Source organism: Sipha flava, unplaced genomic scaffold (assembly GCF_003268045.1).
Source record: "Sipha flava isolate LNK unplaced genomic scaffold, YSA_version1 51_pilon_pilon, whole genome shotgun sequence".
Lineage (NCBI taxonomy): Eukaryota > Metazoa > Arthropoda > Insecta > Hemiptera > Aphididae > Sipha > Sipha flava.
This window is the reverse complement of record NW_020273468.1, coordinates 492,775-503,013: the sequence shown is the minus strand read 5'-3', so window position 1 is coordinate 503,013 and position 10,239 is coordinate 492,775. Positions and strand designations below refer to the sequence as shown.

At 30.0% G+C, this 10,239-nt stretch overlaps 1 pseudogene; it reads left to right on the top strand.

Moving 5' to 3' along the window:
• The first annotated feature begins 3,683 nt into the window (after nt 1-3,683).
• Nucleotides 3,684-9,851, top strand: LOC112690715 (annotated as a pseudogene).
• The last annotated feature ends 388 nt before the right edge of the window (nt 9,852-10,239 follow it).

Below are 10,239 nucleotides of genomic sequence, written 5' to 3'. Positions count from 1 at the left end.
GGGTAAAATTTATCATCTGTCCATAAATAACAACTATAATAATTTTTTAACGAAATTTTAAATCAGGCAACGGAATGGACACTAATATTCTGCAAATCGACAAACAATTTGTTTTTCTCGAGCTTATCGTGGAAATATCCCGGTAAAATTCGGTCCAGAGCATTCCGATAATATGACGTTCGTACTCGGTGTACATACAAAATAATTTATAGTTCAAACGACTATACGCGATTAAGGATAGGGAAAGAGAGTGTCGAATACAAATATTGATATCAATATAGTATCGGAACAAGTGTATCGGTATCAGTAGGTATCGTATCGAATCGTTATAGAAATTAAAAATTAAATATTCCATAGTATCAAACGTTAGTAACATTATGTTACTGTGTTTTTAGAATCATTCGATACCTACTGATCTAGATACTATTGATGAAAATATTCGTATAGCTAGGGTGGATGAGTATGCCCTCATCACTCTGTTACTTCTATTTCTATCTATTCTGTGCACTAGGAAAATCTAAATATTTTCAATCGAATCGCTTAATAGAATAAGGGCCCGATTTGGTTTAAAATAAAATTCTTTAGACTGAGCTTGAGCTAAAAATCAATAGCGTACAAATCAAATTAAACCATTATATGGTAATAAACGGGTAAAATATATTGTTTTTATAAAAAAATGTGCGTAGAAAAATAAAATCTTGTATCGTAAAAAAAAAAATAAAATGTGGGATTGGGCCACTGTTCTAACTCGGACAGCGATTCGGTAGCATTAATATTATATGTTAATATCGTTATCAGCTGATTGCATATTAAATGTTGCTATTGTCATATCGAGTACCTATTCGTATATATTCCCTACACGCAACGTAATCAGTCGTGGTGAAAAACTCGTGAAGTATCATTTTTGTATTGTGTTTGGTATGCGACGTATTACGAACAATGGATGTAAGAAATGTTTTGGTGATTGGGCGCCCCCTCACCCTGATAAAATTTCTCGCTACACCCTTGGTAGAGGGTGACCCGCTTAACAATTAGCAAAACTTTCGTACACCTCGCTATGTAAACATTATTAAGTGTTCGGATGTTTCATTTCCGGCAGACGACATTTTTTTCTTCCTATTAATCAAATGACGTTATGATATCGACTAACTGTTTGAAAAATAGGTGGCATCCAAGAATCGCTCATTACGTTGATTATAAATATATTGAATTTTTGTAGAAAGTACTTACAATTTTCGAAAAAATGACTGCATCTTAAATGGGATTTTATAATTAATGCACATTAACTGCGGCATTGGTAATGACCAATAAATGTTGCTCACTAATTTTCTGCGTATGTTTTCCGCTATATAATGAATTTAAAAAAATCAGTGAAACGTACTTCAAGATCAAGAATTATTAACACTAAAGACACAAGAGTAATGGAAATAATTGGACATAATAATTGGTTTAGACGGTTTAGTGACTCGTCGGAATTATTTTCACGCCGATGAATATTTTATTTATTTTACTTCATTCTTTTTCTTTTTTTTTTTTTTCCGTATCCAAAAACGTTTCAATTTCAGCATAATTTTTCTTATTGCTGCGACTTACCGTACCTTGACCAAATAAAATAAAGTGGGAAAAAAAGAACGGTGTGCATTTGCATACCAAACTTCTTGAATAACCACCCTTCGAGTGAATATATACTTTTTTTTAAAGTGAAGCGAACACTCGAAAAAAAAAGAAACGAGTTAATGAAAAGACCATGTAACATGAATCGTGTAGATTTTCTGCGGACATTAAAATAAAAATAAAAAAAATAAAAGTATACGCACTTTCTGGAATTGCGCGAGACGTTTTTGAATTCTGATATTTCAGGACGAGAGGCGGAAAAAAAGAAGGAAAAAAAAAACTCCTCGATTTTCAGAAGTTTTACTTGGGTGCGATGGAAACTCCCGCGTTACATGCATAAAGTCTAAGTAGACTACGGGCTAGTGGCAACATTGGCTGGGTTATCTGTAAGCGCGCGCGCGGGTGTGTATGTGTGTGTGTATGCACATTGGGGTAGATTATGCAAATTGATAACAACCGTACAAAACAAAATAACATTAGGGTGTATGGAAAGAAGAGATCTAAAACCTAAATGGAAACAGTCGCTGCGGGTAGAGGAGAAGGGCGGTGAAACCTTGTTTCTTTCTAAAAGAGTCGGCGAGGGATGAGAACGCGCGCAGAGGGCGAAAGAAGCGAAATAGATTTTTTATTTTTTTTCCTACTCTCCTTTAGCAAAAGCGCTTTTTTGTATTTTCTTTCTTTAGCTGGAGGTTTTTTCTTTCTCTCTCTTTTTTTTTCATCAGGTCGTCTTATATTGTGTGTAATATGAGGCTTTGTTCTTAAATTTAGTGGAATTATACACAAGACTCATCGTAGTATTACGCGCCAATCCTGCACAGCAATTTGAATATTACGACGTTTTCATTTCGTATGTCTGTACATTATGACAGAGAAGTGGGACGGGGGAGAAGGGTGAACACATTTCACTATGTAAGCATAATGTAATTGTTTTTCTTAACAGTTTTCCATTATTGTTATTTTTTACGTTTTCAAAAAAAAAAAAAAAAAGAAAAAACACGGATCCACCATAATTGAGTTTTTTTTTTTTTTTTTTGGAAACTCAAGAAACTGTAACGGTGTGTAATTACGATTTTCACCACACGGGATTACAAAAAAAAAAAAAAAATAAACCATATTAAGAGTTAATGGTCATTACCAGATAGCTGTTGCCCATTTTTTAGTTTTTTCGACTGGAACCTTGTCATTCGCTCTGTTGTTTTCCCCATCGGGATTAGTTTTCGTTATCATTAGTCTGATTATTAGTTTTTTTTTTTTAAATTGATTGCAGACTTTTGTTACAGACCCGACGTGGCCGCCGGATATCCGGTGCGTGCTAGGGAAAATACAAAACAAAAAAACTGATAAACAGAAACAATATAATGTATTGTTTTTCCATAATAATTAATGTATCGAATAAAATCTTTAAGATTTTGAAGTTTATGTTTCGGTCGTCTTAGTTTTCGTAGGTTTTACTTCGTCCGCAAGTTATTTATTTCTTCATATTATGAAATTTCCTATAAGAATTCCCTATTTTCATAATTTTATCATTAAATTCACACGTAGTGTGTGCGATTAGAAAAAAATCTACGTATTTCAAAAAATACAATGAAATGTTAGGTTTTGAAGGTAGAAAAAAAACACGACTTCACGATTTCGCACTCCTTTGCAATTCGTGTCCCTGTTATAGGCACAGTACGCCATAACCTTGCTACACCTCTGAATGTGGTATAGTAAATGATACTTTAATCAAATATAAATGTAAATTATTAGAAACATATTTCTGCATATTAAATAGTGAAATAAAATTAAATTATTTAAATTAGACCTCGGCTGAAATCAATTATTAAAAGGGACTTTTTATTCACCACGTACATGTTTATTATTTTTTTTTTTACCGATTGTCCATTACGTGTATCATATTTTATTATTACCCAGACAAATTCTTCTCTTAGTAACCAAATTAAACACAAATAATATTAGTTTTTAAGATTTTTAACGATTCTAATAAGCTGAATCAGTTTTAAATTTAAACATTTTCTTTTTAACTCCGCTAAATTATCAAATTTTATTTTTTCATCCAAAAAACGAGTATGGACAAATTACCTTGCATACCAGGATTTCGGTTCGATGATACAACAGTAAGCTCATTAGAATTTTTGTATTTAGTATATTATAAGCATAGGTGAGCAGGATCATAAGCGTGTGCACGGGGTAGTCAGGGTAGGCATTTGATTACTTTGTGAAACTTCCGTCCCTACACCAAAATATTCAATATTATCACAACGATAAATCATTATATCATGTTCAACCACTTCGAAAAGTTCGTAAACAGGAGTCATACAAAACTGGTACACCAGACGTAGTAATAATAAATGACCGACCAACACAAAAATGTTTCATTGATTAATTAATTTATTGGTTGAAATCGATGTTCAAATTTACTGTTGTAACAATACTATTGGATATGTTTATTTTATTGTTTTCTAATGCAGTTTAATGCAAATATATAATTATATTACACCTTGTTATTTTTAATGTAGAGAAGAAATCATCGTTTGAGTTCCCAGTTTCTGTGGACAAACGGATATGCGATTCCCAAAGCGAAATCAAGCATTGGAAAATATCCTTTGGACGTGGACTCTACATTACACGCCGATAAATTAAATTCGGTACAGTCAGTATCTGTGCACGTATGATTAAATATTTGCTCGGTTTTCTATATATATTTTGATAATCTTTATTTGATATTCAAATAGTTACGATCCAACGCTGACCTATGGAAAAGCAAAAAATCCTGTTTTTCAATCTCACTTTGTAAGGTTGGATGGAAAATATCTTTCTTTTAACGGATATACAGAATTCACATCGACTGAAATGGACATACACGAAAAAACGATCCGACCAGTCAAAATTACATACTATTTGGTGGATGACAGTGTTGGGAATAGATGATGCGAAATTTATCTAGTTAAAGATGAAAGATAATATGTCTAAATTCATCTAGATAAAGATAATAGATAAAAAAAATAAAATATCTAGATAAAGATAAAAGACAATTTCATTTTTATCTAGATAAAAAAAAAGATATTTTCAAAAAATATAATTTTTTGGTCAATATTTCAAATTCTAACAATATCTATGAATACTCAATTATAATCATTATTATCAATAGGTACCTAGGTGTTTAATGTTTATAATAATAATGTAGGTAGTGTACCATTAAGCAGTATTTATATATAATGTACAATATTTAATGATAGTCACTAAAATGTTACACAAAAAAAAAAAAAATGAAATTTGCTCTGTACGTATCAAGATGAATACATAATACATAAAAAAATATTTTACGTTAATAATATTGTTTTCCATATAATATTAATTTGATGATTTTCATCATTCTATAAGTAGTTACGACTTTACGGGTTCCAAGATAGAAGTAATGACTATTCAGCGTATGAGTGACATGTTTATATTAAAATCAAATACCTATTATATTTAGAACTACCGTGGAAAAATAAGAAATTAAGTTTATAAATGCCAAAAATATTTACCCGACATGAAAATTCAAACAAAATGTCATACCAAGAAATAATAATTACTTATTAATAATACACGAATTATTATTATGAATACAAAATCTATATGTATAAAAGAAAGTCAGGTTATTTATAGAATTTATAATTCAAGAACGGCTGGACCGATTTTGATGATCTCTGATTTGTTGGATTCGTCTCCGTACAAGAATAAAAATAATTCTAATCTTGGCAAGAATACAGAAAATTATCTAGATAAGTAAAAATTTTATCTTAGATAATTAATTAGATAACTTAGCGTTATTTATCTAGATAAGATTAAAGATGACAAAAAATATATCTAGATAAGTCCCAACATTGGTGGATAATACTATATGCGTTGTAGAACCTTTTATACTGGTTATATTCATTTCATGTTAAATATCCAATTTAATTCCTGTTACTTTTTCCTTTAATCTAAATGATTCAAACATCTTTAAGGTAGTTTAAAAGTCATGAAATCTTAAGTTTTTTTTTTAATTTAAGTGAAAAAAATTACAAACATTTTGGGTGCTGATTCGGTATGCGCTCTACCGGTTTTGGTGTTCTACACCCAGTCTACGTACGGGTATATATCTGCCTAGGTTTTATATATATTATATAATATTATATTTATATATGTTGGGTATTTTTTCAACTGTTAATAATGTTGATAATCTCTAATTATCTGCAAATACAGGAGCCCAAACTCAAAACATTGAAAGGTTTGACGCTAAAATTAAATTATTGAAGAAAATGAGGGGTGTTCTTTTTAATAATTTGCAGTCCCATCTTGATCATTATTGCTGGTGACTTTACCGTTAAGACAGTCCGGACTTTTTTTTCGCCATGTTAGAAGACATTCAGATCGTGAATAGAGATCGTTTTTGATATGAATCAGTCAAAATCACATATACCGACTCGGACACATTTCTGTAGAGTGCTAACCGAATCATAAATAACAATATAAAGTATAATATAACTGACTCAAACACTTTTCTGTAAAGAATCATCAATAAAATAATATAAAAAATATAAAATAAATATAAAATAAAACCCAGTCAAGACGATCTATGTAGACTGTAGAGCACATACCGAATCAGAAACTTGTCGGTAGAGTGCATATCGAATAGCACCACATTTTATTTGTCTGTTTGTTACTATATAAATTATCATTTTAACTATTTTTACTAAATTCTAAACAATCAATACTAAATAATTTTTAATTAGTTTTATGGACAGATTAATAGTTAGTAGTTGCGAATGGTAATCAAATATTATAATAATATACGTTTTTCACACAAATTGTGAATCATAACATAGACTACTGGAGGGAAAAATTTAAATACCGAATCCACATTACAAAAATAGAAATTATCATTGGTCCGACTTCAACAATGGCGTAGAATTATCGATTAATCGCGTTAAATATAAATTGTGCTACTGCGATCTGTCCACCAAAAATTTATTTTTATTTAACACAAGGCATCACAATCGGTCCTGAAGAACCAGTACCCAACGACCCATACATAATGAATAGAATACAAAAACAAAATAACAAACCAGTGACAGAAAAATGCTCTAATGAAGAGGAAATTGAAATTAATAAACTCAATCAGTTTTTTTAAATACGATAAACAAGTTCTAAGGTAACTACGAAATGAATGATAATATTGTTAATTGAATTATAAATGTATTATTATTACACAATGCGTATAAAACTGTTGGTGTATTTAAATTGTTTGTACTCCACTAATCGTAGGTATTATTTAAAATTACTACTCATTTTTATGTTTGAAAAAGTATATTTTAAGTATATAAAAGCAGTGTCATACTATGTTCAGTTACATCGTCACATGGATATGTCTAACACATAACACAATAAGTAACATTTAGTGTATCCGCTTAAAACGATTTAGTTGAAGACAACGAGTATGACGTTTTGGAGAACATTTTCACAAGACCCCTGAGGATAAGAAATATCCGTGTAACAGAGCTTGCGCTAAAGAAATATTAGAGCTGCACATCCTGTTTGTTTTACAGAAGTGAAAAAAATTTGACTACCGCTTCGCTCGCATATAATAAATAATACATACTAGCATCAATATTAAATATTATAATATACGTCATAATGTATATAGATTTTAATAATTGAAATAACAAATTCCATTAATCTAATTTTAAAATGAAAATTACTTCTTTTTATTTTTTTGTGACAACCTCTTCATCATCAGTATCACTATATTCAAATTGGTGATGTTTGTTTGTAGAATCTGGAAACACACCATTGAAATAATGCTTAGCCTTTGTTCTTGTAATTACTCTATGTTTTTCGCTGTTCGTCCATTTGACAATTGACATATTAGAATTCCAATCATACAAGGGAGGCATGTTATAATTAATGTATAAGTACATATTTTCAGTTGAAACATTCATGGCGGAACGTAATGGAGACTTTAATAAATTACTAATACCGTAGTTTTAATCTCTTGATATTCATAGATAAATATTCACTATCAATGTTTTAATCATAATTTCTAATAATTCCGGAAAACAAAATAATGTCAAATGGTAACTATGTTATAAACTCATATACATATAGAATTAATTATTAAAAATTAAAATCATATTTTTTTTTTTTTATGAACTGCACAACATTTAAAAAAAACTGCACATAATGTGCACAATTGCACATTAGCGCAAGCTCGGCCGTGTAAAAATAATTTTTTTTTTAAAATTAACTTTTTTTAATTATACTATTTATCATGTTTTATAAATATTTTTAAATAAATTAATTTATTCAATAAGATTCATTTGAAAGGTTCTATGCGGCTTGGTATGATGAAGGACGAGAACTGGCACAATGGAGGTTCTATGCACTCTATTATTTCTTGGTCGGCGATAAAATAGAAATATTCGCCGCGTGCTGAAATATGCTTTCTTCAGCACGCCACACATGGCCCGAGCTTTCTAAACGCTTGGCTTTCAGATATGTAATAGACAATATTTTGTTGGTTGTATAGAGATTACAGGTTGGTATTTATTCTCCTTTCATAGTCAGTCGCCAGCCGACTCAATTCTGAAAAGTCCGTTTATTTTTCTCACCATTTTCCTCCCAAAAGTAAGAATCTTTTCACCATCCCCTCGAGTCGTCGACCATCACTCACAAGCATACGTCACTATTGGGCGTAGATAAGCTAAGTACATTTTTTCCTTTGTCTTCCATTATAACATTCTTGAACTTAATAATTTATTTAGTGAGAAGTTTCAAAGTAGTTTATTATTTTTATTATGTTTTTTTTTTTTTATTTATTTATATTATGCATTAAGATAATACAAATTTGAACAATTAAGTGTTTAAAAAAAAATTATTTTAAATTTTCAGAAAATTTCCCAACTATTTATTTAGAAGTTGGAATTAATGATGGCCTAGGATATTATGAAGCGAAAGATCTGATTATAGGAAAGATCATTTATGTGTCGGGTCGTAGGTATATATACACAATTTGAATAAAAATGTTAATTCTTTAACCGGATAATTTGATTTTAGATTTTTGCTCTACGATTGCTCAACGTTTACCAGAGAACATTATAAAGATATTTTGAAAATTAATCAACCAGGTCCTATACAAGTTGAAGATCCAAAAATTAAAAAACTAAAATGTCACTGGGTAATTTTGCTAATCAACAAATACAACGCAATCAATTTTCAAACTATTTTGTGTTTATGAAATTATAGATTATACCACCCCATACGGGTATTGGTGACCCAGATGACACTTTACAGAATTGTATTTCTCTAACGCCAAAGCGACCAAAAACATTAGATTTTGTTACATACGTGTTGGACGCATCCAAAAAAATACGATACAAGTTAAAGATGGAGCCAGTAAATAAAGTAGATGTTTATAGAAATTTCCTACTCGAGTGTTGCCTTGGCGATAGTAAAATTAGCATAACCGAAGTGCCAATGGAAAATAGTGGATTCATTAAAGGGCAGATAGTATCGCCCACCCGGATCCGGAAACATGGAACTAGAGTAGAAGAAAATGATTATATCAGCCCCAAAAATTTTGCTATCGGTAAGCATAGAATTTATAGCTCCATAATCATTCTATGTGGCTTTAAAAAAAATCAATAACTTGAGAACCTCTACCATACAATTAATTACAATTTTAATTTTTACGAACGAAAATCTTGACGAACCAATTTTAATAATAATTAAACGTATGGTGGATTAGTTTTTATTTAGATTTAGGAATATAATTAAAATTACATATTCCGGGAAAAGCGATAGTTTATAATTTAAATTTTTCTTGTGGTTTCTAAAAAATATGAGGTATCCATAAGTTGATGTTCATAATTTAGTAATATTATGGTATTGCGTATTTTTACACAGTAATTGAAATATAAATACATTCTATTGATTAAAAAAAAATTATCTCAAATGTAATAAATAATGGGGAATTTGTGCACATTAAATTATAAAATTAAATTTTTAGACTCTTATCATTTATTTCTTTTTTTCTTTTTCTTCTTTTAGGCGCTAAACTGCGTATTAGAGGGATCATTTACATAATATCTGATATGGACTTGTGAACATATAAGTTTATGCTGGAGAATAAAGAACGCTTCAATGAAGAGGCAATCGATGGAGCTAAAAAAGTTTTTTTAGAAACTGGGTTCAAACCACAAGAAAAAAAATAAAACGTAAAAACCGAATTTTATGAAAAATCTGTTCTAATCAAAACGATTAGATCGAAAACGAGGTTTGTCATCCCTAAACGTTTATAAGTGCGGACTACAAATGAAACGTATTTTAACGTTTGTTAAAATTATTTGTTTTAACGTTGTTTTTTTTTGTTGTCAGGTTCTTTTATTGAAAACACATTTCGGGTAAATCTCGTGGCCATATATGTTAAAAATGCTGAAATACAGTTATTATCAGTACGGTATTGCTATACAGTAAAATCGACGGTGATTGAATATAATATAATTCATTTGAAAATTTATAGGTATGTATAAAATTCAGTATTATCTTTGATATTATAGTGTATACGTAGTAAAATGTTTGAAATACAACGTTAACGTCGTG